At 43.2% G+C, this 26,953-nt stretch overlaps 1 pseudogene; it reads left to right on the forward strand.

The window, feature by feature from the left end:
* Nucleotides 1-1,660: 1,660 nt before the first annotated feature.
* On the forward strand, nucleotides 1,661-18,843 carry LOC110508181 (UPF0489 protein C5orf22-like; annotated as a pseudogene).
* The last annotated feature ends 8,110 nt before the right edge of the window (nucleotides 18,844-26,953 follow it).

Genomic DNA, 26,953 nt, shown 5'->3' on the forward strand with positions numbered 1-26,953 from the left:
GGAGCCTTACCTATAAAAACTGTCTACAAGGCAGCATCATGACTCAGACCCGATGGCAGGATAAGGTGCCTAAGGGGGCAGTTGAAATCGCAGAGGGGGAACAATTTATGGGGGGGGGGGGTTCTAGCATTGGAATTATATTGAATGCTGCTTATATCACGCTTTACCACAAACAAAGCTCAAATGCCGAGACTCCAGGACCATTGAGTGCTTATGAAGTGACAGGCTACAGATTTTGCACCAACCTATCTCCGCTGCTCTGTATCAGCACAATGGACAGCGCCTTTCCCACTAAAGCAAAGCCATTTTGATAAGGGGCTAAAATAAAGGCTAAAAGAAGAATAGGGTAAATCACCTATTACAAACAGACTATGTGAATGCAGCTGTACACACAGCTGTCTTAACAAAATAATGCAAATGAAATGCCGAAAGTAGTAGCCCAGTTATTCATGCATGCAAACCAAAATGTTTGGCTTAGAATAACTGCAAATGCGAAAGAATGTGAACAGAACAAAACAGCGGTATCAAGTAGGCCTAGTAAACCAAATATCAGATGGATGAAGGCAGGACTATCATGACACAAGGCGAGACCCAGATGCAGACACAGGACACAGATGGTTGGAGTTTAAGATGTTTCATAATCCAAAAAGTGGTAGGCAAGAGAATTGTCGTGGACAGGCAAAAGGTCAAAACCATTTCAGAGGCCAGGAGGTGCAGAATGGCAGACAGGCTCGAGGTCAAGGCAGGCAGAATGGTCAGGCAGGTGGGTAAAGAATCCAGAAACAGGCAAGTGTCACGAACCGGCTCGAAGTTCGTAACAAAAGGGAGACAATGTGGAGACAAGGAATAACAAAATACATTTCTTAAATAAAGTCAACTAAATACAATTAACAATGGTGTGTGTAATCAGTGGTGTAAGTGAATGTTTTGCATGCATAAATGTGATAATGCGGGATGTTGAAAGGTGCCAAAGCAAACAACTAAAAGGCCACAAAAATACCACAACAAAATCTATACAAGTGTCTGCATGGAGAGAGTCTCCACAATGAATGGGGAAGAGGTGCATTTATCCTGCATTTATCCTGGGACACACCCGAGCCCAGGTTGACCCAGCCTTTGCGTCCATTTTCCCCAGCCAACCTCGTCCTCCCCAGACCTCAGCAACCTTTGGGAACAGGGAGAAACCTTTAAGAGGAAGAAGAAAATGAGACCAGAAGGGAAAAGACAAAAGAACAGGACAATACCAAACACAAACTAACAATGGTCAGTCACGTGGACATTCAAGAACATGGAGCACGAGAGAGCACGTCAGCAACGATATTATCAGTTCCCCGGATGTGCCGCACATCGAGATGGAATGCTTGTAAAAATAAACACCATCTCATTATCCTCTGATTAGGACACATCATGGACCTCAAAACGGTGAGAGGGTTATGGTCGGTGTAGACCACAATAAGTACTACTCCCGACCTGACATAGACCTCGAAGTGTTGTAGCGCCCATATGAGTGCTAGCGCTTCTTTTTCAATGACCGAGTAGTTCAACTGATAATGGTTAAACTTTTTGGAAAAGAAACTAACAGGCCTCTCAACATCAGACACATCTGCTTGCAGCAAAACTGCACCTGCCCCCACATGACTAGCATCCACCTGCAAGGTACATGACAAATCCACGCAAGGAGCAGCCAGCACCGGCGTTGAGGTAAGCAACCTCTTTGCATCTTCAAAAGCCTGTTGACAATGACAAGACCATTCGTAAACAGCCTTAGCTTTCAGAAAATCTGTCAAGGGAGTGACCACAGTAGAGAAGTTCCTACAAAAACTACGGTAATAACCAATCATTCTCAAGAAAAGCATCAGTTCCTTTTTAGTAGTTGGTGGTGGAAAAGCATCAATAGCTACCACCTTAGCCCGAACATGATGCACTTCACCCTGTCCAACCACCTTTCCAAGGTATCTAACGGTCGCCTGAGCAAACTCACATTTAGCCAGATTGATCGTGAGGCGACCCGCAGCTAGGCGGTCGAACAAGGATTGAATACGGGTCAGATGTTCCTCCCAAGTATCTGCATATATCACTGCATCATCCAGATAAACAGCGCACCCGGCCAGACCGGAGACAACCCTGTTCATAAGTCGCTGAAAAGTGTCAGGTGCATTACGCAGGCCAAAACTCATAACCGAATACAAGTACAGACCAGAGGGTGTAATAAAGGCAGAGATTTCACGTGCCCTACTCGTCAGTGGCACCTGCCAATAGCCCTTTAACAGGTCAAATAGGTACAGAGAAAGAAAGAAAGAAAGAAAGAGAGAGAGAGAGAGAATTAGAGAGAGCATACTTAAATTCACACAGGACACAGGATAAGACAGAAGAAACACTCCAGATATAACAGACTGACCGTAGCCCCCCGACACATAAACTACTGCAGCATAAATACTGGAGGCTGAGACAGGAGGGGTCGGGAGACACTGTGGCCCCATCCGACGATACCCCCGGACAGGGCCAAACAAGCAGGATACAACCCCACCCACTTTGCCAAAGCACAGCCCCCACACCCCTAGAGGGATATCTTCAATCCCCAACCTACCATCATGAAACAAGGCAGAGTATAGCCCACAAAGATCTCTGCCATGGCACAACCCAAGGGGGGTGCCACCCCGGACAGGAAGATCACGTCAGTGACTCAACCTACTCAAGTGATGCACAGTGACTCAGCCCCTGTAATAGGGTTAGAGGCAGAGAATCCCAGTGGAGAGAGGGGAACCGGCCAGGCAGAGACAGCAAGGGCGGTTCGTTGCTCCAGTGCCTTTCAGTTCACCTTCACACTCCTAGGCCAGACTACACTCAATCATAGGACCTACTGAAGAGATGAGTCTTCAAAAAGACTTAAAGGTTGAGACCGAGTCTGCGTCAGCTTGAAAGGTTAGAGGCCATGATTATTTTCATAATTGTGTCAAGAGATATAGTACTAAAAAACTTGAGTGTCTCCCTTGATCCTAGGTCCTGGCAGAGTTGTGCAGACTCAGGACAACTGAGTTTTGGAGGAATAGGAGGAAGAGGAGTCCGTAATTTGCTTTCTAATGATCATGATCTTTTCCTCAAAGAAGTTCATGAACTTATCACTGCTGAAGTGAAACCATCCTCTCGTGGGGAATGTTGCTTTTTAGTTAGCTTTGCACTAGCATCAAAAAGAAATTTTGGATTGTTCTTAATTTCCTCAATTAAGTTGGAAAAATAGGATGATCGAGCAGCAGTGAGGGCTCTTCGATACTGCACAGTACTCTTTCCAAGCTAGTCGGAATACTTCCAGTTTGGTGTGGCGCCATTTCCTTTCCAATTTTCTGGAAGCTAGCTTCAGAGCTCGGGTATTTTCTGTACACCAGGGAGCTAGTTTCTTAAGACAAATGTTTTTTGTTTTTAGGGATGCAACTGCATCTACGGTATTGCTCAAGGTTAAATTGAGTTCCTCAGTTAGGTGGTTAACTGATTTTTGTACTCTGACGTCCTTGGTTAGGCGAAGGGAGTCTGGAAGGGCATCTTGGAATCTTTGGGTTGTCTGAGAATTTATGGCACGACTTTTAATGATCCTTGGTTGGGGTCTGAGCATATTATTTGTTGCAATTACAAACATAATAAAATGGTGGTCCGATAGTCCAGGATTATGAGGAAAAACATTAAGATCCACAACATTTATTCCACGGGACAAAACTAGGTCCAGACTATGACTGTGGCAGTGAGTAGGTCTGGAGACATGTTGGACAAAACCTGTTAGTGAGCATTTCTTCTTTGCCGATAATCCATCCACCTGACAGGTGTGGCATTTCAAGAAGCTAATTAAAAGGCATGATCATTACACAGGTGCACCTTGTGCTGGGGAAAATAAATGGCTACTCTAAAATGTGAAGTTTTGTCACGCACACACTGCCACAGATGTCTCAAGTGTTGAGGGAGTGTGCAATTAGCATGCTAACTGCAGGAATGTCCAAGAGAGCTGTTGCCCGAGAATTTTATGTTAAATTCTCTACCATAAGCCACCTCCAACGTCATTTTAACGAATTTGGCAGTACGTCCAACCGGCCTCACAACCGCAGACCATTAGTGTGACGTTATGTGGGCGAAGGGTTTGCTGATGTCAACGTTGTGAACAGAGTGCCCCATAGTGGTGATGGGGTTATGGTATGGGCAGGCATAAGCTACAGACAACGAACACAATTGTGACAAAATCCTGAGGCCCATTGTGAGGCCCATATTTTATGGTATCTATGACCAACAGATGCATATCTGTATTCCCAGTCATGTGAAATCCATAGAGTAAGGCCTAATTAATGAATTTACATTTACTGATTTCCTCATATGAACTGTAAATCAGTAGAATTTTTTTAATTGTTGCATGCTACGTCTATATATTTTTGTTCAGTAGATATAAACATGTCTAGTTAGATACTGTACTTTGCTTTGAAGTGTTGTGGGAGAATCAGAATTAGCTACGTAACATGCTACGTCTTATGATGCCTTATCTGCAGAATATGTTTAGAGGATTGAACTGTTGAACTCTTGTTATTAGAATGTCTCCCTTCATACTCTGGTGTTGGTGATTGCACTTCCTCCCTCATATGGGCCTCAGTCACCTGGGGCCCAGAGAGGGGAGAAGTCAGGCTTGTCTATCACATGTCCCTGTTGCTATGCAGAATATGAGAAAGAGAATAGGGCAAAGGAGGTGAGAAGGGAACATTGTGGAGACAAGTGATTTTTTCCCCATACACATTCACCTATGGAAACAATGTCTGTGCGTCAGTCCCCCCCCTCTTTGGGTCTTGGGGGAGCTTGTCCTCTCCCCTGGTTCCCTTTTTAGCAAGATGGACACTAAGTAATGAAATATGTCATTTTGTGTTCTTAGTACTGAACAAAACAACAAGTTCTTTGTACTGGAGGCAGAGTGCTCTCTGAGGTTGCACCTATCTTGCGATGGTATTTAACCAAGAGGTTCACTCCACTCAGTGGGCTTTCACTCTATTCACAATTGTGTAGGTATTGTGATCATCTCCCTTATCGATAAGTTATTTTGATAAAGTTAATATCCTGATTGGTAATTGACCTTATCTCTCCTCATTATTGATTCAAATATTTACCACAGAAGTAGCTTACCTTACCCATTTGATCCCTGCTTCATTGAATGAGGGAATAATTTAATAAAGACAAAATAATTTGGTTGTAATGTTACAATATGTTATATCAAGGGGGATCAACCATCCTCTAGCATTGCTACTGCATGGGTTTGCAGGCTTTTGTTCAAGCCCTGGTCTAACTAACCACAATGTAGCCTAAACATCAGCTGCTCAGCAGGGCCATGATAAGATGGCGCCGACAGACATGGCAGCTCTGCTTCTAGCTCCTAAGCAACTTTGCAGTGTTTTGTTTTTTTGTGTGTTATTTCTTACATCATTAACCCAGAAGGTTTTTTGTGTTATTACATACAGCCGGAAATAACTTTTAGATATCAGAGCAGCGGAAACTCACCAGCGTTATGACCAGGAATACAACTTTCCCGAATTGGAGCCTTTGTTCTTAAAACTCCTTTGGGGTAGGGGGCAGTATTTTCACGTCCGGACGAAAAGCGTGCCCAGAGTAAACTGCCTGCTACTCAGGCCCAGATGCTAGGATATGCATTTTATTAGATTTGGATAGAAAACACTCTGACATTTCTAAAACTGTTTGAATGATGTATGTGAGCATAACCGCACTCATATGGCAAAAACCTGAGACAAAAATCCAACCAGGAAGTGGGAAATCTGAGGTTTGTTGGTTTTCAAGTCTTAGCCTAACCAACATACACTGTCGTCGGGGTCATATTGCACTTGCTACGGCTTCCACTAGATGTCAACAGTCTTTAGAACCTTGTTTCAGGCTTCTACTGTGAAGTGGGAGAGAATGAGAGCTGATTGAGTCATGGGTCTGCCAGAAGGCCATGTGCTCAGTCAGGCGTGCGCCCGTGAGAGTTAGCTCTGTTCCCTTTAATTTCTAAAGACAAAGGAATTCTCCGGTTGACACATTATTGAAGATTTATGATAAAAATATCTTAAAGATTGATTATATACATCATTTGACATGTTTCCACGAACTGTAATATAACTTTTATGACTTTGTCTGGACCTAATGCCTGCACATTTGGATTACTGTGCTAAATGCATGAACAAAAAGGAGGTATTTGGACATAAATGATGGACTTTATCGAACAGAACTAACATTTATTGTGGAACTGGGATTCCTGGGAGTGCATTCTGATGAATATCATCAAAGGTAAGTGAATATTCATAATGCTATTTCTGACTTTTGTCGACTCCATAACATGGTGGGTTGCTTGTTTTGGTCTCTGAGCTCTGTACTCAGATTATTCCATGGTGTGCTTTTTCTGTAAAGCTTTTTTGAAATCTGACACAGCGGTTGCATTAAGGAGAAGTATATCTTTAATTCATAACAGTTGTATTTTCATCAACATTTATGATGAGTATTTCTGTAAATTGACGTGGCTCTCTGCACTTTCACCGGATGTTTTGGAGGCAAAGCATAATGCGCCAATATAAACATAGATTTTTGGATATAAATATGAACTTTATCGAACAAAACATACATGTATTGTGCAACATACATGTATGAGTGCCATCTGATGAAGATCATCAAAAGTTAGTGATTAATTTGATCTCTATTTCTGCTTTTTGTGACTCCTCTCTTTGGCTGGAAAAATGGCTGTGTTTTTTTGTGTTTAGGTGCAGACCTAACATAATCGCATGGTATGCTTTTGTCGTAAAGCCTTTTTGATATCGGACACTATGGTGGGATTAACAACAAGTTTATCTTTAAAATGGTGTATAATACATGTATGTTTGAGGAATTTGAATTATGAAATTTCTGTTGTTTGAATTTGGCGCCCTGCATTTTCACTGGATGTTGGTCAGGTGGCGTTAGCGTCCCACCTAGAGAGGTTAACACCAGGGCAATTTATCTTATCCCAGAGGCTGCTTCAAGACGCCACCGCCGAAGAAGAGGTATACGGAGTGGCCTTCTAGTCAGACTCAGGACACATGCACACCATCCACTGCTTCCGAGTATATTACTCGTTAATGTTCATTCTCTGTACAATAAAGTAGACGAGCTCAGGGCGAGGATCTCCTTCCAGAGAGACAACAGGGACTGTAACATACTCTGTTTCATGGAATCATGGCTCTCTCCGGATATACTGTCCCGTCCATACAGCCATCTGGGTTCTCGGTACATTGCACAGACAGGAATAAAGAATTCTCCGGGAAGAAGAAAGGCATAGTGTATGTTTCATGATTAACTACTCATGGTGTGATTGTGATAACGTACAGAAACTCAAGTCCTTTTGTTCACCTGAACTAGAATACCTCACAATCAAATAATGACCGTATTACCTCCCAAGAGAATTCTCTTCGGTTAAAGTTACAGCCATGCATATTCTCCCTCAAGCCAATACCACGACGGCCCTCAAAGAACTACCCCCACCATCCCTTCAGCAAATCAGATCACAACTCCATTTTGCTCCTCCCTTCTTATAGGCAGAAACTCAACCAGGAAGTAACTGGGCTAAGGTCTATTCAACACTGGTTTGAATCCATGCTTCAAAATTGTTTTGGTCACGCAGACTGGAATATGTTCCAAGTAGCCTCTGAGAATAACATTGACGTATACACGGACACATTGACCGAGTTCATCAGGAAGTGTATAGGGGATGTTGTTCCCACTGTGACTATTAAAATCTACCCAAACCAGAAATAGTTGATAGATGGCAGCATTTGTCCAAAACTGAAAGCACGAACCACCGCATTTAACCAATGCAAGGTGACTGGGAATATGGTTGAATACAAACAGTGTAGTTATTCCCTCCATAAGGCAATCAAACAGGAAAAACGTCAGTACAGACACAAAGTGGAGTTGCAATTCAACGGCTCAGACACGAGACAGATATGTGACAGGGTCAACAGGCAATAACGAATTACAAAGGGAAAACCAGCCACGTCACGGACACCGACGTCTTGCTCCCGGACAAGCTACACACCTTCTTCACCCGCTTTGAGGATAACCCAGTGCCACTGACGCGGCCTGCTCCCAAGGACTGTGGGCTCTCCTTCCCAGTGGCTGACGTGAGTAAGACATTTAAGCGTGTTAACCCTCGCAAGGCTGCCGGCCCAGACAGCATCCCTAGCCGCGTCATCAGAGCATGCGCAGACCAGCTGGCTGGAGTGATTACGGACATATTCCATCTCTCCCTATCCCAGTCTGCTGTCCCCACTTGCTTCAAGATGTCCACCATTGTTCCTGTACCCAAGAAAGTGAAGGTAACTGAACTAAATTACTATCACCCCGTAGCACTCGCTTCTGTCATCATTAAGTGCTTTGAGAGGTTAAGGAACATATCACCTCTACCTTACCTGACAGCTCATCATTAAGCTCGGGGCCCTGGGTCTGAACCCTACCCTGTGCAACTGGGTCCGGGACTTCCTGACAGGCTGCCCCCAGGTGGTGAAGGTAGGAAACAACACCTGTCAATCGTTGTCTCTGATTGAGAACCCTACTTAGGTAGCCTGTTCCCACCTGTGTTTGTGGGTAGTTGTTTCCTGTTTTTTCACCTTACAGGACTGTTTCGTGTCGTTCACTCTCTTTGTTGTTTTTTGTCATTCAGTGTTCCGTTTATTTAATTAAATTTACAATGAACACTTACCACGCTGCGTGTTGGGCCGATGATTCCTATTCCTCTTCATAAGACGAAGAGGAGAGGAGAGCCGTTACAGCTTTACTCATTTCATATGCATATATTGTGTTGTATTCTGCTGTATTTTAGTCAATGCCACCCCAACATTGCTCGTCCTAATATTTGAATATTTCTTAATTCCATTCTTTTACTTTTAGATTTGTGTGTATTGTTGGCAATTGTTAGATACTACTGCACTGTTGAAGTAGGAACACAAACATTTCACTACACCCTCAATAACATATGCTAAATATGTGTATGTGACCAATAAAATGTGATTTGATTTGATTTGATAAGCAGACTTGGGTGTTTCAGGGCTGGATCAAAAGCCAAGCCTGCACACCCAGGGGTTCTCCAGATGGAGAGCTCCTCCATCTAAAATGACCACATTTTAACAACATTTGACTAACAGTGCAGATCTACTTTGTGGGGGTTTGATCAAGTGCACAACGGCAAGAGAGAGAGAGAGAGATAGCTAGCTAGCTATATTTGGTTGTATTTATTTTAACTTTCACTTAGCTAGCAAATGCAGCTAGCTAGTTAAGCCTACTCAAACACCCAGCTCAAATAGAGAGGGATACTATGTTAGCTACCTGGCTATGGCTATCCAACACTGGAACTATTCCAAATCAAGTTAAGCTTTTTAACTGCTAAACTGCTTTATGACTGTACACTATATTGCATGACTGTAGCGGGTTTACTAAAGCGTTAGTTCTAGTTGACTATAACATGACAACGATGTAGGCTGTGAGTAGCGGTCATGGTATGAAGGTTTGGCTTGGAAAGGTTTTTCACCTGGTGACAGACATCTGATATGTTGTTGAAGTAGATTGTTGCGAGAAGGAATTATATTTATATACAACGAGCAAAGTGATCATGCTCAACCTGTGTACCTACATTGTAAACTTTCAATCATAGGCTAGGTTGTAGCAACCTCATGATGGGTACAGGGAAAATTTGAGATGCATGTAGTAGCTTGATCCTATCGATGTTACATTAAGCTGGATGAATGGAATATTAATGAACAAAAATAATCATCCTCCGCATCTTAAACAGAACCGATCACCACTGATTTGCATCACATGCATTCACTCACTGATCATGTATTGTTCTCTGTTTGCAGTGAGCTGAGCATTAAGAATTGGATCATGTCCATGGTATATGCTGGGCATGTGTCTCACATAGCATGGCTCCATCCCTACTGTGCACAGCAGATCTGTGGGACAAGACAACCACCATCAGATCACTAACCCACCTGACTCGACACTGGTTTTCTTTGCAAGCCACTTCCTGTCTTTCTGGATGCCTTATACAGAAAGGTGTGGTTTGACCCAAAGACGTTTCTTATTCTCCTTTCTTTTGTTTTATTTCAGAGTTACAAGTAAGGACGATTACTTTTTAAGTGTCGGCCTATATGTTCATCAGGATCAGCTGGCGAATCCTAAAACTCTCGGACTGAGTATTGTCCGAGTGAACCCTGTGGAGTGTTGCCAGAGGAAAGAGAGGGAGCTTAACATTGGGAAGAGACCCAGGACAGAGAACAAGGGAGTTTTGGATGTGAATGACGCTCAACCCTCCTCTTCTTCAGCTTCCAAGCCTGAGAGCAGATCTACTAGCTGTACTGACCAAGTTCAGCCACCAGGTGGCAGTAGAACCTCAGGGAGCAGCTGCAGCAGGAATGGCAACAACAAATAGTTTTACCGTCATTTAACCTGGCAAGTCAGTTAAGAACAAATTCTTATTTACAATGACAGGCTAGGAAAAGTGGGTTAACTGTCTTGCTCAGGGGCAGAACAACAGTTTTTTATATTGTCAACTCGAGGATTCAATCTAGCAACCTTTCGGTTACTGGACCAACTCTCTAACCGCTAGGCTACCTTCCTCCCCTGGAAGAGGATAAGGAGCCATGCAAACAGGCTTGTTCAAAGACTGACATTGATGTCTCAACGACCTACACTGTGCACAGCCTTCTCTCAGTTATTAAGCAAACTGATCCATACATGCTTGACATGGACCTTGATTTTTCCTCTTGCAAGAATCCCTTCAAGGAGATGTCTACACAGGTAAAGGCAATGATCTGTAACTGTTGGAAACGAGAGGTTTAGCCTTCTCAAGGAAACATATACCGCTGAGAAGAAGCAGATTTCTTACTTAGTATCAGCAAATGTGTTGTAAGGTGTTGCTTTTTCTTTGGAAATCATGTCATGATTTGACGCCATCAGTTTTACTCCCCCTCCTCTGTATACCATAGGAGCAGTACACTCTTCTACAGGCGCTATCTCTACAGCTTCATTAAACCTAGCGAAGACCCAGATGAGATAAGAGAAAATACTGTGTCTTTTCCATAAGTGTTATGTGTTTCAGAAGGTGTCTTTGTATCAGAAGCATGTGGTGTTTCGCCTCTACTGTACACTACAACTGTGTCATGTTGTGTTGTGTTCAGGAAGAGTTGACAGAGTGTGTAACGAGACATAGCCAGCAGCTGGAGGATCTGGAGACAGCATTTGAAGACCTGGTGGAGGATGATAGTAAGGAGATTGTCAGGTGCTGGGCTGCCAACCCTGGGTAGGGTAAATCTCTACCTGCCTTACAGTAACTCTGTTGCCAACCCTGGATAAATCTGCTCTAGCTGCCAGGCAGAAACTGCTGCATCACCCCAACAGCAGTTTTCAGTTCTTTCCACAGATTCTCGATTGGATTCAGGTCTGGACTTTGACTTGGCCATTCTAACACATGGATATGTTTATTTTTGAACCATTCCATTGTAGATTTTGCTTTATGTTTTGGATCATTGTCTTGTTGGAAGACAAATCTCCGTCCCAGTCTCAGGTCTTTTGCAGACTCCATCAGGGTTTCTTCCAGAATGGTCCTGTATTTGGCTCCATCCATTTTCCCATCAATTTTAACCATCTTCCCTGCTGAAGAAAAGCAGGCCCAAACCATGATGCTGCCACCACCATGTTTGACAGTGGGGGTGGTGTGTTCAGCTGTGTTGCTTTTACGCCAAACATAACGTTTTGCATTGTTGCCAAAAAGTTCAATTTTGGTTTCATCCTTCCACATGTTTGGTGTGTCTCCCAGGTGGCTTGTGGCAAACTTTAAACAACACTTTTTATGGATATCTTTAAGAAATGGCTTTCTTCTTGCCACTCTTCCATAAAGGCCAGATTTGTGCAATATACGACTGATTGTTGTCCTATGGACAGAGTCTCCCACCTCAGCTGTAGATCTCTGCAGTTCATCCAGAGTGATCATGGGCCTCTTGGCTGCATCTCTGATCAGTCTTCTCCTTGTATGAGCTGAAAGTTTAGAGGGACGGCCAGGTCTTGGTAGACTTGCAGTGGTCTGATACTCCTTCCATTTCAATATTATCGCTTGCACAGTGCTCCTTGGGATGTTTAAAGCTTGGGAAATCTTTTTGTATCCAAATCCGGCTTTAAACGTCTTCACAACAGTATCTCGGACCTGCCTGGTGTGTTCCTTGTTCTTCATGATGCTCTCTGCGCTTTTAACGGACCTCTGAGACTATCACAGTGCAGGTGCATTTATACGGAGACTTGATTACACACAGGTGGATTGTATTTATCATCATTAGTCATTTAGGTCAACATTGGATCATTCAGAGATCCTCACTGAACTTCTGGAGAGAGTTTGCTGCACTGAAAGTAAAGGGGCTGAATAATTTTGCACGTCCAATTTTTCAGTTTTTGATTTGTTAAAAAAGTTTGAAATATCCAATAAATGTCGTTCCACTTCATGATTGTGTCCCACTTGTTTTTGATTCTTCACAAAAAAATACAGTTTTATATCATGTTTGAAGCCTGAAATGTGGAAAAAGGTTGCAAAGTTCAAGGGGGCCGAATACTTTCGCAAGGCACTGTAATCTTCAGTCGGAACCCTTTTTTCTTAAGAACCCTTCTCTCAGCACTGTTCAGTCATATAATACCAGCACAATATCAGAACTGGGGAGAAGTTCAATTGAGATCTACATCTGGTGATTTTTCCCTCATACATCAATATCCATGCTATTCCTCCCATGAACAGATATAATACATTTAGTGTGTAATCAAGTTTTTCTTGGGGGTTGAGCACCTCTCTGTTGTCTGCCTCTCGTTGCTACCAGTTGTCATAGTCTCATGTCAGAATTAGACGTTCATCCATGTTAAGTTAAGGTTAAGTTCAGGCATTATCTCCAAATGGTTATGGTAAGGGTTAAGGTTTAGGATAGGCTTAAAACAAACATATACAAAACTACAAAAATATACAAAACTTTCTATAGCTGAACAACCTTTGGAATCAGAGGCAAGAGGCAGATGCTTATGCCCATCCGCCATCTCCGTCCACAACACCCTAGCAAACCTGAAACCAACTTGAAGGTAACAGAGCTCACCGTTGCCCGAGTGGCCGGTTTCCACATCATTGTTTGACGTCCTCCGACATGGATGGACATCGAGTACTGACCTGTATCATGGGTGACCTGGCTGCTCACTGTCTGAATTAGATTCGGATGTCATAAGGCTATCTGTCATGTACTGTCATGTTGTCTTGTCTCTGTCCTTTCCCTTCACCCTGTCTCCCTCTGCTGGTCGTGTTAGGTTACCTTTTCTCCCCCGCTTTCCCCCAGCTGTCCCTTGTCTCCTCTAACTACCCATTCACCCCGTTCCCCACCTGTTCCCTTTTTTCCCTCTGATTAGGTCCCTATATCTCTCTCTGTTTCTGCTCCTGTCCTTGTCGGATTCTTGTTTGTTTGTGTCATTCATGCCTGAACCAGACTGTCGTCATGTTTGCTGTAACCTTGTCCTGTCCTGTCGGAATCTGCCGGTCCATCTGAGCCTACCTATGTTTGGTAATTAAAGAAGCTCTGTTTAAGTTGATTCGCTTTTGGGTCCTCATTCACGCACCGTAACAGAAGAATCCGACCAAGAATGGACCCAGCGACTTCGGATCCTCTCCACTCAGCCGTCGAGATCCAGGGAGCGATGCTAGGCAGACACAAGCAGGAATTGTCTGCTGCTCGACATGCCGTTGAGACCCTGGCCACCCAAGTCTCCAACCTCACAGAACAGGTTCACCATCTCCGCCTCGATCCACCGGCCACTTCCAGGGCTTTCGAATCTCCGGAGCCCAGAATCAATAACCCGCCGTGTTACTCTGGGGAGCCCACTGAATGCCGCTCGTTCCTCACCCAGTGTGATATTGTGTTTTCTCTCCAGCCCAACACTTACTCCAGGAGCACTGCTCGTGTCGCCTACGTCATATCTCTCCTTATTGGACGGGCTCGTGAGTGGGGCACGGCAATCTGGGAGGCAAGGGCTGAGTGTACTAACCAGTATCAAGACTTTAAGGAGGAGATGATACGGGTTTTTGATCGATCTGTTTTTGGGGAGGAGGCTTCCAGGGCCCTGTCTTCCCTATGTCAAGGCAATCGATCCATAACAGACTACTCTATTGAGTTTCGCACTCTTGCTGTCTCCAGTGGCTGGAACGAGCCGGCCTTGCTCGCTCGTCTTCTGGAGGGTTTCCGCGCAGAGGTAAAGGATGAGATTCTCTCCCGGGAGGTTCCTTCCAGCGTGGATTCCTTGATTGAACTCGCTATTCGCATTGAGAGACGGGTTGATCTTCGTCACCGAACTCGTGGAAAGGAGCTCGCGCTCTCCGTCGCCTCCCTCTCCGCATCACTACCATCTTCCTCTGCCGGCTCGGGTGCTGAGCCCATGCAGCTGGGAGGTATCCGCATCTCGACTGAGGAGAGGGAACGGAGAATCACCAACCGCCTCTGTCTCTATTGCGGTTCCGCTGGTCATTTTGTCACTTCATGTCCAGTAAAAGGCCAGAGCTCGTCAGTAAGCGGAGGGCTACTGGTGAGCGCTACTACTCCTGTCTCTCCTTCAAGATCCTGCACTACCTTGTCGGTCCATCTACGCTGGACCGGTTCGTCAGCTTCCTGCAGTGCCTTAATAGACTCTGGGGCGGAGGGCTGTTTTATGGACGAGACCTGGGCTCGGGAACATGACATTCCTCTCAGACAGTTAAAGGAGCCCACGGCCTTGTTCGCCCTGGATGGTAGTCCTCTCCCCAGGATTCAGCGTGAGACGCTACCTTTAACCCTCACTGTTTCTGGTAATCATAGTGAAACCATTTCTTTTTTAATTTTTCGTTCACCTTTTACACCTGTTGTTTTGGGCCATCCCTGGCTAGTTTGTCATAATCCTTCCATTAATTGGTCTAGTAATTCTATCCTCTCCTGGAACGTCTCTTGTCATGTGAAATGTTTAATGTCTGCTATCCCTCCTGTTTCCTCTGTCTCTTCTTCACAGGAGGAGCCTGGTGATTTGACAGGGGTGCCGGAGGAATATCACGATCTGCGCACGGTGTTCAGTCGGTCCAGGGCCACCTCTCTTCCTCCACACCGGTCGTATGATTGTAGTATTGATCTCCTTCCGGGAACCACCCCCCCCCCGGGGTAGACTATACTCTCTGTCGGCTCCCGAACGTAAGGCTCTCGAAGATTATTTGTCTGTAGCTCTTGACGCCGGTACCATAGTCCCCTCCTCCTCTCCCGCCGGAGCGGGGTTTTTTTTTGTCAAGAAGAAGGACGGGTCTCTGCGCCCCTGCATAGATTATCGAGGGCTGAATGACATAACAGTGAAGAATCGTTATCCGCTTCCTCTTATGTCTTCAGCCTTCGAGATCCTGCAGGGAGCCAGGTTTTTCACTAAGTTGGACCTTCGTAACGCTTACCATCTCGTGCGCATCAGGGAGGGGGACGAGTGGAAGACGGCGTTTAACACTCCGTTAGGGCACTTTGAATACCGGGTTCTTCCTTTCGGCCTCGCTAACGCTCCAGCTGTCTTTCAGGCATTAGTCAATGATGTCCTGAGAGACATGCTGAACATCTTTGTTTTCGTTTACCTTGACGATATCCTGATTTTTTCACCGTCACTCCAGATTCATGTTCAGCACGTTCGACGTGTCCTCCAGCGCCTTTTAGAGAATTGTCTTTTTGTGAAGGCTGAGAAGTGCACTTTTCATGCCTCCTCCGTCACATTTCTCGGTTCTGTTATTTCCGCTGAAGGCATTAAGATGGATCCCGCTAAGGTCCAAGCTGTCATTGATTGGCCCGTCCCTAAGTCACGCGTCGAGCTGCAGCGCTTTCTCGGCTTCGCGAACTTCTATCGTCGTTTCATCCGTAATTTCGGTCAGGTGGCAGCTCCTCTCACAGCCCTTACTTCTGTCAAGACGTGCTTTAAGTGGTCCGTTTCCGCCCAGGGAGCTTTTGATCTCCTCAAGAATCGTTTTACATCCGCTCCTATCCTTGTTACACCTGACGTCTCTAGACAGTTCGTTGTCGAGGTTGACGCGTCAGAGGTGGGAGTGGGAGCCATCCTTTCTCAGCGCTCCCTCTCTGACGACAAGGTCCACCCATGCGCGTATTTTTCTCATCGCCTGTCGCCGTCGGAACGTAACTATGATGTGGGTAACCGCGAACTGCTCGCCATCCGGTTAGCCCTAGGCGAATGGCGACAGTGGTTGGAGGGGGCGACCGTTCCTTTTGTCGTTTGGACTGACCATAGGAACCTTGAGTACATCCGTTCTGCCAAACGACTTAATGCGCGTCAGGCGCGTTGGGCGCTGTTTTTCGCTCGTTTCGAGTTCGTGATTTCTTATCGTCCGGGCTCTAAGAACACCAAGCCTGATGCTTTGTCTCGTCTCTTCAGTTCTTCAGTAGCCTCCACTGACCCCGAGGGGATTCTCCCTGAGGGGCGTGTTGTCGGGTTGACTGTCTGGGGAATTGAGAGGCAGGTAAAGCAAGCACTCACTCAAACTCCGTCGCCGCGCGCTTGTCCTAGGAACCTTCTTTTCGTTCCCGTTCCTACTCGTCTGGCCGTTCTTCAGTGGGCTCACTCTGCCAAGTTAGCCGGCCACCCTGGCGTTCGGGGTACGCTTGCTTCCATTCGCCAGCGTTTCTGGTGGCCCACCCGGGAGCATGACACGCGTCGTTTCGTGGCTGCTTGTTCGGTCTGCGCGCAGACTAAGTCTGGTAACTCTCCTCCTGCCGGCCGTCTCAGGCCGCTTCCTATTCCCTCTCGACCGTGGTCTCACATCGCCTTAGATTTTGTCACCGGACTGCCTTCGTCAGCGGGGAAGACTGTTATTCTTACGGTTGTCGATAGGTTCTCTAAGGCGGCTCATTTCATTCCCCTTGCTAAGCTTCCTTCTGCTAAAGAGACGGCACAAATCATCATCGAGAATGTTTTCAGAATTCATGGCCTTCCGTCAGACGTCGTTTCGGACAGAGGTCCGCAATTCACGTCTCAATTTTGGAGGGAGTTTTGCCGTTTGATTGGGGCTTCCGTCAGTCTCTCTTCCGGCTTTCACCCCCAGTCTAACGGTCAAGCAGAACGGGCCAATCAGACTATTGGTCGCATCTTACGCAGTCTTTCTTTTCGCAACCCTGCGTCTTGGTCAGAACAGCTCCCCTGGGCAGAATACGCCCACAACTCGCTTCCTTCGTCTGCGACCGGGCTATCTCCTTTTCAGAGTAGCCTCGGGTACCAGCCTCCGTTGTTCTCATCTCAGTTCGCCGAGTCCAGCGTCCCCTCCGCTCAGGCTTTTGTCCAACGTTGCGAGCGCACCTGGAAGAGGGTCAGGTCTGCACTTTGCCGTTATAGGGCGCAGACTGTGAGAGCTGCTAATAAGCGTAGAACTAAGAGCCCTAGGTATTGTCGCGGTCAGAGAGTTTGGCTCTCCACTCAGAACCTTCCCCTTAAGACGGCTTCTCGCAAGTTGACCCCGCGTTTCATTGGTCCATTCCGTATCTCTCAGGTCATTAATCCTGTCGCAGTGCGACTTCTTCTTCCGCGATATCTTCGTCGCGTCCACCCGGTCTTCCATGTCTCCTGTGTTAAGCCCGTTCTTCGCGCCCCCGCTCGTCTTCCCCCCCCCCCCCCCATCCTTGTCGAGGGCGCACCTATCTACAGGGTCCGTAAGATCTTGGACATGCGTCCTCGGGGCCGTGGTCATCAGTACCTAGTTGACTGGGAGGGGTACGGTCCTGAGGAGAGGAGTTGGGTTCCCTCTCGGGACGTGCTGGACCGTGCGCTGATTGATGATTTCCTCCGTTGCCGCCAGGTTTCCTCCTCGAGTGCGCCAGGAGGCGCTCGGTGAGTGGGGGGGTACTGTCATGTACTGTCATGTTGTCTTGTCTCTGTCCTTTCCCTTCACCCTGTCTCCCTCTGCTGGTCGTGTTAGGTTACCTTTTCTCCCCCGCTTTCCCCCAGCTGTCCCTTGTCTCCTCTAACTACCCATTCACCCCGTTCCCCACCTGTTCCCTTTTTTCCCTCTGATTAGGTCCCTATATCTCTCTCTGTTTCTGCTCCTGTCCTTGTCGGATTCTTGTTTGTTTGTGTCATTCATGCCTGAACCAGACTGTCGTCATGTTTGCTGTAACCTTGTCCTGTCCTGTCGGAATCTGCCGGTCCATCTGAGCCTACCTATGTTTGGTAATTAAAGAAGCTCTGTTTAAGTTGATTCGCTTTTGGGTCCTCATTCACGCACCGTAACACTATCATAGTAGCTAAAACGATATAGGCATGGTACTGTAGGGTGTCTCCTGGTTGGGGAGGTGATGTTCATGTTGGAAATATATCTCATATTTGTTTTCTAATCAAATATTTGCACAATTATAGCGTGGCCTGGGACTACGAACTTGTAAAATTACTGCTTTTTCACCGATATGGCCATCACCATTGGCACATTTTTCTTGCTACATTGCTAATTCAATTTATTTCCAGGGAAGGAAAATTAAATGAGGAAGAACATAATGTAGCCCTAATGATGAAAAGGTCAATCTCTAAATTTAGCCTGTCATTAACAGCTAAAAGGGTTTTACTTTGCTGCTTCTTTTCAACCTTTTACTCTTAAAGGCACAATGCTGATAAAACGATGGCTTTCATTATGTGGATTGCTCATACTATTCTATCCCTTCCTGGTGCTTCTCCCTCTCCAATAGGGGTGATGATGAGGATGTTGATGATGACGATGATGAATGTGCAACAGCAGGGTCTGACCTGTGATTGTGTCTCCCTCTGTGATGGTGGAGGTGATGATTAAGGTGCACTAGGCGGGGCTGACCTGTGACTACTCGCGGGGCTGACCGGTGAGCTACCCCAACACATTAGCAGTGAGGAGTAGATTGGGAGGCTGGTCCTGGCAGTGGAGCTCATTCTGGAGGCGCCGACCCAGCCCACCCTTATCACCGTCTACAAGAATCTCAGTGCCAGTTGTGTAACAATACTTTAACGTACCTCTTAAGTTGTTTTTGAGGGTATCTGTACTTTACTATTTATATTTTCAACAACTTTTACTTAACTACATTCCTAAAAAAAAAATACATTTTCTCGGACACCCAAAATGGTCCAATTCATGCACTTATCAAGAGAACATCTCCGGTCATCCCTACTGCCTCTGATCTGGCGGACTCACTAAACACACATGCTTCATTTGTAAATTATGTCTGAGTATTGGATTGTGCCCTTGGCTATCCGTAAACAAAAAAAAAAAAAGAAAATGGTGACATCTGGCTTGCTAAATTTAAGGAATTTGAACTGATTTGCACTTTGACTTTTGATACTTAAGTGTATTTTAGCAATTACATTTACTTTTGATACTTAAGTATATGTAAAACCAAAGACTTCAACAGACATCTTACTTAACGGAAGAACATGGGACACGTTGTAGCATTGGATATGTAGCAAACATTTGTTGTTGTTGTTGATAGCCGTCAATTTGCTTTTTGTAAAATGTAGAGAGCAAGACAGAAGCTTTAGGCATATGTCAAAGATGTGACTGTGAGAAAAATTGTCTTGACACCTATAGACGCAGTTTGTTCTAGCACAAGAGACCATGTGCTCTGCTATTATTAAGGGGGTATGTGAGGGTATTGTGGCTTTTGTTAAAGAAAATGTCTAAAAGCATAGGCCTACCCTTTGCTAGTTTAAGATTAAAAACAAAATTATGGACCTGGTTATATAAAGCGATCTATAACAACGCTTTAGTCCACAATGCTTTATGCTAGTTTGCAATCTGTAAAATGCAGGAGAAAGATGTGACTCTGGGATGTCTCTGGGTTGACTCTATGACATTCAGAGGTTGCGCAACCTTCTATAACCAAAGAGACAAAACATTTACTTTGCTTGGGAAGTAATGTGTGATTCTGTCAATATCAATTGACGTTAGACATTTCAACAGGCTATTCAACAACATACTAACTCTAAATCAGTCAGAAACAAGCCAGGTAGCCTAAGAAGGAACGAAAATGAATTATTTAGGCGATATTATTATTTCAAGGCTATAGCCTGCCATTTAAGAAATCAGCTGTGAAGCATTGGTGACACGCTGGCATGAGCGCTCAGCAACACATCAACAACAGCACCTCAACAACATGCCTATACATTTCGCATTTAGGCTGTATAAAATGAAATAAAAAATATATCATTATTTTGAATTAAATAATCATGGGAAAAAATGCCTTATTAGGCTATCGTGCCTTCAGAGAGTATTCAGGCCCCTGGACTTGTTCCACATTTTGTTGTTACAGCCTGTATTCAAAATGGATTCAATCCTTTTGTCCCCCCTCACCCATCTACACACAAAAGCCCATAATGAGAAAGTGAACATGTGTTTATAGAAATGTTTGCGAATTTATTAAAATGAAATATAGAAATATCCCATTTGCATAAGTATTCACACACCAGAGTCAATACTTTGTAGAAGTACCTTTGGCAGCAATTACGGCTGCGAGTTATTATGGGTAAGTCTCTAAGAGCTTTCCACTTTTGGATTGTGCAACATTTGCCCATTATTTTTTAATTCTTCAACCTCTGTCAAATTGCAATAGATTCTCAAGTAGATTTAAGTCAAAACTGTAATTCGGCCTGTCAGGTACATTCACTGTTTTCTTAGTAAGCAACTTCAGTGTAGATTTGGCCGTTTGTTTTAAGTTATTGTCAATAAGTTATTGTTTTAAGTTATTATTATCAATTTTCATTTCAGAGAGGTCCGGTTTTCTCCAGGTATCCCTCATTATAAATAACATACATGGAACCACACCAGAGGACAATCTGCCCAAGACATCATGATACAAATCACTGTGATGACATCGTGATTTGAGATGCATCTGTGGTGTAACTCTGACTTAGACCCATAAATCATCCACTGGTGTCAGGGGATTCAGCCTGAAGATGGTATTTCTTATTTGCAAATGTACCTGTGGTGACACGCGGGTACTAGGTTATTTGAAAGGCTTTAAAGTATGAGCTGAATGGTTGGAAATCAAGATAGCATGTCTACCTGCTCCACAGTCTAAGTTTTACTCAGGTAAGCAGGTATCAAAAATATATGTTTACCTGACATTATTGTTGTCTAATCAGATACTGTACAATTTAATGAGGACTTAATTTTTTTTATGTGCTGAGCTCAGTCGTCGTTAGTCAGTTTTCATCATTTGTGTATAATTGATTGTTTGCCAATTTCTTGCCCAGTCCTGACAATATTGGATGCAGGCAGAATTCACAAAGTGACATTTTGATGACTATGGTGCCATTTCTAGAGCAAATGCAGTGAATTATTCATGAAATAAATATGTTTTTGTGCCCATAACAATCCTTTTGCTAATTACTCAGAAATCCTTTCCCTAATACAATGTATCACTTTAATCAAATATGAGGAAGCACTTATGACCTTAGCTGACCCTTTTTAATATTTGTATTAAGTTTTTGTACTTCAAGTCAGCAAATGATTGTGATTAGACCCTACCCTACCACACCCACTCCAGTTCGTTAGCAACTCTGTGCTTTGACATCTTCCTCTCAATGTTTTTAAAACTTAATGAATAGATTTGTATCTAAGTCAGTCAAAGCTATTGCATGTTATGCCACAACTTCAATGCCTTGGTTGTCAATGCAGAGTACAATTTGTCCCAACTACTGCACTGTCATTTTGAGTATACAGGAATACCTATTAATGCTTGTACATGAACACATGATACTTCATTGGCATGTTATTCTTATGCAATTCTTACAGATTCTCTCCATAACATTGTTCCCATTTTGAACGTCTTCCAATGAAAGATGGGATGCCCATTAGAGTAGGCTATAGTAGCTGTCAGGAAATCTATTACATTTTCCTTGGGTATAATAGACTCTCGGTGGGGTTGTTTTGTCTCCTGTTTTGATATTCACCATGTTCTTTTGAACAAAACGGATGCATTTTTGTGTACACCCATGACAAATTGTCCAATTAGAATCTTCATGGCTTTGCATACAATATCTTCATGCATACGATATCTCCAATTAAGCAGACATTGATGCTCCTCAAAACATAATGCTGATTTTTTTGATTGCAGCTCACCGTTTAAATATGAATTTATACCCCAGCATGATGTAGCCTATTCCACACATCAATAACATCCAGTACACAATATCTGCTATATGATGACCCAATGTGAATTAAGGAACAGGTTTGTACCATAGACGTATAGACACAACTTAGTCGTATGAAAGCTGCTTATACCATGGGCAGAGCCGTATATGCTCTATATGATTCTGACCATGGTATTCTTTGTGTGCAGTGTTATTCAAGACCACTTCAACAACTTCATTCCTTGCAATGAACCTACACACAGAGGGAATCATTCTCATTCCCCACCATTTCAATCCTAATCCTTCCCTAAAGTGTCCACCACAGACAACCTTGAATCCTCCTTCCACGGGACTCAGACCTGTATTCCGTATGCTGAGCTGTGTCCCAGGTACTTCCTGTGCATTGTAAATGATGGTGTTGGACCGAGCATTGAGATGGACCTGTGTGCTCAGATTACTGATGCACCAACCAAGGCTGTTGGATCTTGACAGCTTCCCTTCCCTCTGACCGGCATGTCTTAGCTGCCATGGATGGGATCAGGAAGGCTTCGCCATCCACATTAAATTTGGATGAGCATGAATGACCAACGGTGGACACGCTCTAGTGATGCCTGCAAAAAAGTCCCTAGTCAAAAAATCCTATAGGATTCAAATTTAAAAAAATCTAATAGAATCATATAGGAGTGCAATAGGACTGGTTCCATTGCATTCTTGCACTGGAATCCTATAGGATCTTATAGTATAAAGTCCTATAAGGTAGAATCCCATATGAGTCCAATAAGATTGCTTTCAAAATCTGATAGGATTTTTCTATTGGGTTTTTGTATTGTATCCCTATAGGATAAAATCCTATATGATAGAATCCTATAGGACTCCAATAGGACTGGTTCTAAAATCTGACAGGATTTTTCTATTGGACATACGGCAAATGAACTTGCAGCCCTGAATCACTCCCATATTGTGATGGTGTGTTGAACAGGTTAAGAACCTCAGGGAATTATCACTGGTGTGAGTAGGCAAAGATACATTGTAGAATAATAGTGAAGACATCAAAACTATGAAATAACACATATGGAATCATTTTTAGTAAATTATAGTATAACAATACAGTGACAAAAAATAGATACAAATGGCTACAACTTAGCTAGCTAGTCAGTTAACAGCAAAATGTGGCTAAAAGTAGTTTCTTAGCTAGCATAAAAACAAGTGCATAAAATGCTGCGACATGACAAAAATATGACTAAAACATAAGGAAACAAATACTGTACCCAGAGTTCTTGCGTTCACAGTGAAGGATAAAACAGTTAGAATAAAACTGTTTGAAAAAATTCTCTGCACAGCCACAGGTGTTGAGCTGAACTTGGGAGATGTGATGTCATCAGTCACTCTTAAAGGGACAGGCTTTCTTACAGGTGAATAAAACAGGAATTAATATAGAACTGTTGTTTCCAATCAACAAAAATGTTGTAATTCATGTTATTGTACTGTACTGGAACTTATGACAAAAACTATTATTTATTGGGTTCAATAAGGAAAAAAAGTTTGAATAAGTTTCTGATTGGGGTGACAAAATCCTACAAGATTTACCAAAAACCTACAGGATTGTGAGAATCTTGGTCCAATAGGATTAATTGTGATTCCCAATAGGAAAAAAGCAGTCCAATATAATTCCAATATGATTCTGATACAGGTGACACAATATCCTATAGGACTGCGAGAATCCTATAGGATCACTTTTTTTTATTTCCAATAGGAAAAAAGTAGTCCAATAGGATTTTGATAGAGGTGACACAAAATCCTATAGGATTGTGAGAATCCTATGATATTCTATTGGGGAAAAAATGTACTGTCTGGAGAGCTGAGTCAGTGAAACATGAAAACTAGTTAAAGGGGCAATCTGTGATTGCTACATAAGTTTTTTTTTGTACACTGAATGTACAAAACATCATGAATGCCTGCTCTTTCCATGACACAGACTATTCAGGTAAATCCAGTTGATAGCTATGAACCCTTATTGATGTCACTTGTTAAATCCACTTCAAATCAGGGTAGATGAAGAGTAGGAAACTGTGTGTACGGAACTGCAACGCTGCTGGGTTTTTCACGTTAAACAGTTTCCCATGTGTATCAAGAATGGTCCACCACGCAAAGGACATCCAGCCAACTTGACACAACTGTGGGAAGCATTGCAGTCAACATGGGCCAGCATCCTTGTGGAACGCTTTAGACACCTTGTAGAGTCCATGCCCCATGGGGGGTGGAACTTAATATTAGAAAGGTGTTCTTAATGTTTTGTACACAGTGTACAAAACATTAAGAACCCATTGATTCTTGAGGAATATAACTTAACATGTCTCATGAGCTTAGTTTTAACTGTTGCAACCCATCAGAACCAAAATCCATTGTTTGTAAGCAATGTAATAAAAACAACACTATACACTCAGTGCTTGCGTCCATAGTGCTGTCTATGAATTTGAGAGTGGTTCCATTTCTCCAGCCCCATCCCATAGCTGTTTACCAAAAACCGTGGCAGGTGATGGCGTTGTTGTTGTTTGATCTGCAGATTGCCTCTTTAAGTGCAAACATGGATTGTGAGATCCAAGGTCAGCTAGTAATTGTAAATGTGGAAGTAGGCCCTGTGAAAACCTACAGAGATGAGTCAGCGACCTTCAAGCATTAAAGTTATGTAACTGTTTCTAATAAACCTGACGGCTGCTGGGTATAGTAGGTGACATCAAAGAGAGAGAGCATCATCATTGTTCTCTGCCTTTGAAAACATTTCTTACTGACACCCACTTTCTCCCATTTTCTCATTTTCTGTTTTGCAGTCTGGCAGCTGTTGTTAAAACTGAAAATAAAACTGAGGTGACATCACACTAGTGCACTAATAGAAGCCTAATCATAGCCAAGGTCACTTTCTTTGTTTTGCTTATTTCAGACTCAGATATTTGTATATGGGGGTGATTTAATTTAATAAAATGTAATAAAATACTGCATAATAATTTAATTAAAAAATCCTAATTAATTAGAAAATCCTATTATATACTCTTCTGTTAATAAGAGACAGAGGATTGGCAACTTTGTCTTCCAGTGCTTAACTCCACATCATCATTAGACACTGTAACTTTCGGCTCCTGCTTCAAAGAGAATTGTGTCAAGATCCACTTGTTCATTTATCCTGGCTGATAACTAGAACACAGCGGGCTGCCTGGCTCCCTAGTAGCTTTCAGTGAAATATGCTATTGTCAATACAAGGAACCAACTAAACAACCAAAGTCAATAAGAACAGATCAGCATTTCATTTTCTATCCCTTGCTGTATCATTCCCAGTAGAGCTAACTGTTGTTTGACATTAGGAACTAGCCTATTAGAACAATGCTCTGCAGTACCAGTTTTAAATCCATTCCATCAATCAAAATTAAATACAAGAAAATATTGGGAAGTGTATGTTTCTATCAAGGATTAGTTTCCCTGGCAACCATGCTATGCCACTAGCAAGCAACTTAAAACTGGGGAACAAGTAGAAATCTTGGTAAGATTTCAATTGCAACCTCAAAACGTTCAAAACCTCAAAACACATCATTTAATTTCACAGTAAAATAGGAATAAAAAAGTGATACGTAATCACGTCCCCTGGCAGCGGTTATTCATGTTTGGCACACTTAGCCTAGAGTCATAGTAAACATTGAAGGCAGAATGTTCCACAAGGAATGAATAGGCTAATCATCATCACCAAAATAAATCCACAGAAGATGCCTCATGAATAAGGGAAATCACATATCTACATAATATTCCAGTCACATCATAAAAAGAAGGAAACTACATCTGAAAATGAAATATCTGGAAAATGTTTATCCTGAATAACATGCAGAGTCTACTTAATTGAAAGCACACTGATGCATTTTACTTGCACATAGCAGTGAAACAATATTGTATAGGTGTTACTGTAATTTAATTATACCTATGTGTTTTCATTAATTGAATTCCCTTAATCTATTTCAAGAGAATTTGTAAGATTCTTGTTTGCATAAAATAGACGGGGACCAGTCTTATCAATAATAGGTAACAGAATTTATTCTCGGTGCGCGCTGCCACTTTACCACGAGCAACAGTTTATATACAATAACATGACGTCATTTCATTGCTTAACAGAATCCCCTCCTCTCGACCGGGACAAATTGAAATTAATAGTTCATTCTAACTTACTAACACACTCACAGGTCACACAACATAACTGAATTAACTTTTGACCCCTCAACATTATCGATCACCACTTAGCTGACAGTTCTAATTAACAGAAAACCTAGGAATGCACTCACTTCCTTATCTAAAAACCCCAGAGCTCACTTTCGTCGGTTCAACCATAGGTTAACTATATTATCTGTTTACTTAATCCACAGACCATTCATTTCTTCCCAGTTGGACTGGTGTTCATTAACTTGAATTACTCCTTGTCCGTGTCTCACAATCCCTTCTTATGAACTCATATTGTTAATCAGATATAATAAAACAGAGTATAAGTTTTACTTATTTACAGTTCCATTTAAAATGATTTGTTCAGTCATTTAATCATAATTATCCCAGCAATAGCTCTCCTCTTGTCTTGTAGCAGATTGCCTACAGCCAAGTAATACATGTTTTCATTCACTTCCTTGGCTCTGTATAGCAGTAGGTTTAGTTCCTTTTTTCATCACATATACAGTCAGGTCCAAAATGATTGTCACCCTTGATAAAGACGAGCAAAAAAGAGCTATATTGTATGCCC

The sequence above is a fragment of the Oncorhynchus mykiss genome, chromosome 28, assembly GCF_057628025.1.
Source record: "Oncorhynchus mykiss isolate SJ-2025 chromosome 28, ASM5762802v1, whole genome shotgun sequence".
In the NCBI taxonomy this organism is placed as follows: Eukaryota; Metazoa; Chordata; class Actinopteri; order Salmoniformes; family Salmonidae; genus Oncorhynchus; species Oncorhynchus mykiss.